Below are 5,460 nucleotides of genomic sequence, written 5' to 3' on the forward strand. Positions count from 1 at the left end.
AATTGTCTTTGTGAGTTCATTCAGCCATATATTTTTCTTTTCTTGGACTTCACTTAGGAGCTTATTCCTATCTTCTTTAATTTCATTGTGATGTTCGTGTCTCCTTTAAATGACTTTAATTCTTGATCATATTTATCATTTTTCTTTTAAATTCTGTGGTGGTTCATCTTGGATATTCTAATTGTAGAGCATTTCTATAGGACTAGTGTGGCTTCGGGGAGACATTTTGTTTTGGCTGTTCGCAGTTTGTTTTTTTATGATGCGACCTGTGCGTATGAACTTCTTTTGTTGGCTATGTATCTGATATGTAAGTCTACTCTGCTTTTGATGACAGAAATTTTGGTTTTATTTTTATGTTGTTGTTGTTGCCCAGGTTTAGCTGATCTCAGATTATATATGCAGAGTTATTTTGTCAGTCCTTCAGTTTCTTAGAGTTGATTTTTTATTGAAGGGCTAGATGTAACTGCAATTCTGTGCTAACAAAGAAATAATATTAATGTGACTCTCTTCTGTGTCTGCAGTTACTGATGCACAGACTGCATCATCCCAGCTAGGCCTTAGATTGGAGGGAAGATGGTGATAGGGAGTTAATTTGGGGGTTATTCATCAGGCTGTGCTGATAAACAAGCTGACTCAAGTGAGGCCAGAGTGTAGAGGAGAAGGTTGTGGTGCAGTTATTCAAGAACACATAAAACATGGTTACTAATCATGATCAAGGTGAGTTTCTGCAGAGATACAGGGACATTTCAACATATGTCAATAATTATATTGTCCATCTCATAAATAGACTCAAAGATATGTCATGTGATCATTCCAATGTCTATTGATAAGGCCTTTGGTAATCAAACAACCCAACATGATAAAAAGAAAGGAGAGTAGGAACGGAGCAAGCATATCTCAATATAAAAAATGTTACGTATATTAAACAGTGAACATTATGTTAAATGGAGTAAAACCAGAAATTATTTCTCCTAAACACTTTGAATAAAATGACAGGATATAAAATTAACATACAAAAATCAATAATTTTTTTGATATATACCAATGACAAATGCATTGAAAAAGAAATCAGGAATACAATCTCATTGACAATAGACTCAATACCCTGGGATAAATAACCAAGGAAATTAAAGACTTCTATAGTGAAAATTTTAAACAGAGTGGAAAGACATTAAGAAAGACACTAGAAAATGCAATTAATTTCTACACTCATAGAATAGAAGCCAACCTAAATAGCCAGTGTAGTCTGCATCAAACTTCAAACACAATCCTACCTGGAAATAAAATAAACTTCAAATTTATACAAAAGTACAAACAAACTTAGATAGCTAAACATTTTTGAGCAAAAATAATGCTAGAGGAATAGTCATACCCAATTTCAAGCTATAGCAACAAAACAGCATTGCCCTGGCATAAAAACAGACATGTAGATCAATAGATTATAATACAAGACCCACATATAAACCACAGAGCTGAAACCTGTGGCCATTGACAACTGTGCCAAAAATGTATGAGGAGAAAAGACAGCATTTTCAACAAATGGAGCTGGAATAACCAAATATCTACAAATAAAAGAATGAAACTAGATCCTAATATCTTATTCCACATAAAAATCTACTCCAAATAAATCCAAGACTTAAATGTAAAACTCAAAACTCTGAAACTGCTAAAGAAAACAGGAGGGAAAACATTTTAAAATATAGACCTACAAAAAAGTTTCTAAATAGAACTCCAATCATTCAGGAAATAAGGCCAACTATCAACTAATGAGACCTCAAGAAATTACAAAACTTAACAGCAAAGGAAATACTTAACTGAAGAAATGACCTATAGAATGGAAGAAATTTTTGTCAGCAGGAGGGAATTCACATCTCTTGTTTTAAACATGATCAAATGCCTATGTCTGGGGAAGGTCGTAGGCGATAAAGGGGAAATCATAGCTCCTGTTTTGTTAAATGGACATGATGCCTATTAAATTGATTTCTATATAACTGTTTATGATATAAAATATTCTTGCTGTCAGCTTTGGTCAGAGAAGCTAGTTTTTGTAATGAATAGTGGTAAATGCAGAGACACATAACTGGTCAAAGTCCTGAAAATCAATGACTGCTGAATGCCTAGCTATAAATGCTTCATGTAGAGCGACCACTCCAGGACTCAAGGAACATCACAGAAAGGGGGAGAGAAATAATGTTAGAAATTTGGAAGAGAGGGTATCTTGAAGATTTAAGAGCCAGAGGTGGTGGATGATCACATGGAAACAGAATTTCCAGAAGATTGCAACAGCATGCATAAGCCCTATGCAAGCTCAAATCACACAGAATTCCAGCACAGAAGTTTATGAAGTCACAGCCTTAGCTGAGGAACTATTGACAGTTAATAACCGCTGGGAGAGGAAGTGTCTGTTTCCTTTAAAGGTGTGACACTAAATAGGTTAAACAAGCTCCAGTGAATGGACCCATATGGAAGGATATCTGGGGACACAAATTCGACTCCATAGGTCTTAATAGATGAAATCTAGCAGTGGTGCTATATGAGGGGTGCAGATAGGGATGGGAGTCTACATGTGATCAAAATATATTGTGTGACATTCACAAAAATTCAATAAAATTATTTTTAAAATAATTAAGAAAAAATAAAAGTAAGAAACGGATGAAGGAATGGATATGTGTGGAAAGTTTAATTCTGGGCATGACGTGGATGTTGCAGTCTCGCAATCAGAATTGTTGTGATAAGATCACTACAGGATCAGGTCCATCAATACCTTGTCCTAGACGGAGGAAGACTCAAAGGCTCCACCTCTCTGTGAGGATTTATATCATGTTAACAGTTTATGGGAATGGGGAGACATTTGCTTCAGTGGTGTAGCCACTGGTAAAGTGTTCATGATTCTAGAAACAACACTAATGAAACACATTGGGTCACAAAAAGACATGAAAGTAGAAGTAGGCTAGTTGGGATGAAAGATTAAGAAGTGTGTTAGCTGGATGAAAGAGGGTAGTAGAGGGTGACTATGATCAAAGTTCATGATGCACATACATGAAAATGAACACCCACCATTGTGTATAATTAACATATGGTAATAAAACATTAAAAATAATCTTGGTAAGTGATGGAGAAAGTAAATATTATACACTATTAGAGGAATGTTAATTGGCACAGCCATTATAGAAATCATTAAGGAGATTTCTCAGCAAACTTGAAAATAAAACTATCATTTAACTTGACTTTCTCTATAAAATATAATTTTATTCATACATAAATATAAGGAATCCCTTTCATTGACAGCAACAAAGAGAAACAATGGGAGGATTATAGTGCAATAGGTGGGCCAAAAGGGAATGTGTGGGTCAAATCACATATGAACTTTCAGTATAAGATGAGTAATTTCAAAATATCTGATATACTGTATGGTGAGCTTCTGTAAATAGTTTGAATGGGTAATCATTTCACAAAATATATGTTTATTATATCATATTATACAACTGTAAATCATAAGTTAATTATGTACACATAAAATAGGAAAAACTTTTCATAATAGAAAAGCATTACTCTAAAATATATTATTTATATCATACATTTTTTCAATGTATACTTTGTAATTGAATTTTTGTGTATTTCATACGAAATATTTCACCAGCAAAGAAAGCTTCCTCATAAAACATGGTGAGATATACACTGAATGCCACTACTGGCCAAAGTGTAGAGAATAAGAGTCTGCAGAGAGTGTGTCCCTAAATAGGACACCTACATAGCATACAGGTTTTAGAAAGAAGGAGCTCAAGAGATGTAGGACTATAGGAGAAGGGTATTATTAAGGGAGAAAGGGGAGAAATGGGGGCATCTTAAGTGGGAAAACCATGATGGATGTGTGAGAAAATGTGAGAGATAAATAATGCCTAGCTAGTTTTGAAAACCAGAGGGAACCATATTACTCCTACAATCTACTGACTCTTATTCTCTACTCAAGAAATATATGTCTAGGTAAGGTTTATCTGAGAACAACTGGTCTTTGCCCAAGATATATCTACATGACACACAGTAATTAAAAGCACCAGACTGGTGGAACTAACCTTCTTGGATGTTTAAAAGACATACTTTGAGGCCTATACTAATTTGGTCAGAGGGACATAAAGGACACTTTTTGCTCCTTGCCCTCCTAAGTGGATTAGTTCCAGGGGACTATGATCATATCTCAAAATGTCCTGTAATTGTGGTGGGTCACCTGTCCTCTTGATCAAGGAGGACTAGGAGACCGCACCAGATGGACTTGATACAGTGTCTAGTCTACAAAGAGGAGGGTCAACACAGAGGAATCATTTCTTCCATGCTTCCAAGCTAAGCCAACCATGGTTGAGCACGACCTTTGACTTATCTTCACATAGGTGGAACTGGTAAAAGAAAGGAGCCAGGGTCTCCTCCTAAGCCAATGTGACCCCCGAGGAACAGATCCTCAAACGACCTTAAGAGTAAAAATATACTGGTTTATCTGGGCCAACTGTATGGCCTTAAACACCCAAAAGGACAGTATAACTAAAGATTAAAGGGGCCAATATAATTTCTTAAAAGTCCATATGCCTAGCTAAAGGATGCATAACAAGCAACAATGCCAGATAGGACATACTTTCTATTGAGTTGTTGGCCAGGGTGGCCAGCATAGAACTGGGAAAATGAACAGCAGACACCAGTCTTATCTAAAGGAATATTGACAACTGATTGCTGCCAGAAGAGGAACAGCTGACCCTCCTAAAACAAAGACCTCTAGATAGGCTGACTAGATTCACCAGAAGGGCAAGTAGTGGGGAATGACTGGGGGTTCCATCAATGCTGCAGACAGTAATAGGGATATCAGGGTATAAGGGCTCTAGTGGGGGGGGGGGTTATGGGAGGGTGCCATCTGGGAAGTGGGTGTATAGTTGAATAAGATGGCTTGGGATGTTCTGTGTGATACACACACAAACACACACACACACACACACACACACACACACACCAAATCAACAAATTTTAAAAAATGTATTTGAGGAGGAAACATGGAAATTTATGTCATGCTAATTAGTAGATGTGATAAACATTACCATTGAAATCTACTCAATGACTTTATAGATGTAACAGGTGCCAAAGATCTGATTGCGACTGATTATGACTAGTAATAATCAGATACATACAGATTAGAGATGCATGCGCCAACATCTCAGTGTTAGTAGCAAAAAAATGAGTCTTTCTGCAAGGAACAATATATTCTAAAATGAAATGGAGATCTTTTTTAAAGGTTAAAACTCATTCAATTTTATGTCTTATAGGGCTTATACTGAGTTCAATATTGTATAACTGTATTAACTCAACTGTGAACCTAGAAACTTGCAGCCACTTGTGAAAAAGATGTACTCTTGCTCTGCAATGTGTTATTGAATATGTTAAATCTGTAGTGAAATGCTTCTTCTAATCACATAGTTATTA

This window comes from Nannospalax galili, unplaced genomic scaffold (assembly GCF_000622305.1).
Source record: "Nannospalax galili isolate Female #2095 unplaced genomic scaffold, S.galili_v1.0 scaffold481, whole genome shotgun sequence".
Classification (NCBI taxonomy): Eukaryota; Metazoa; Chordata; class Mammalia; order Rodentia; family Spalacidae; genus Nannospalax; species Nannospalax galili.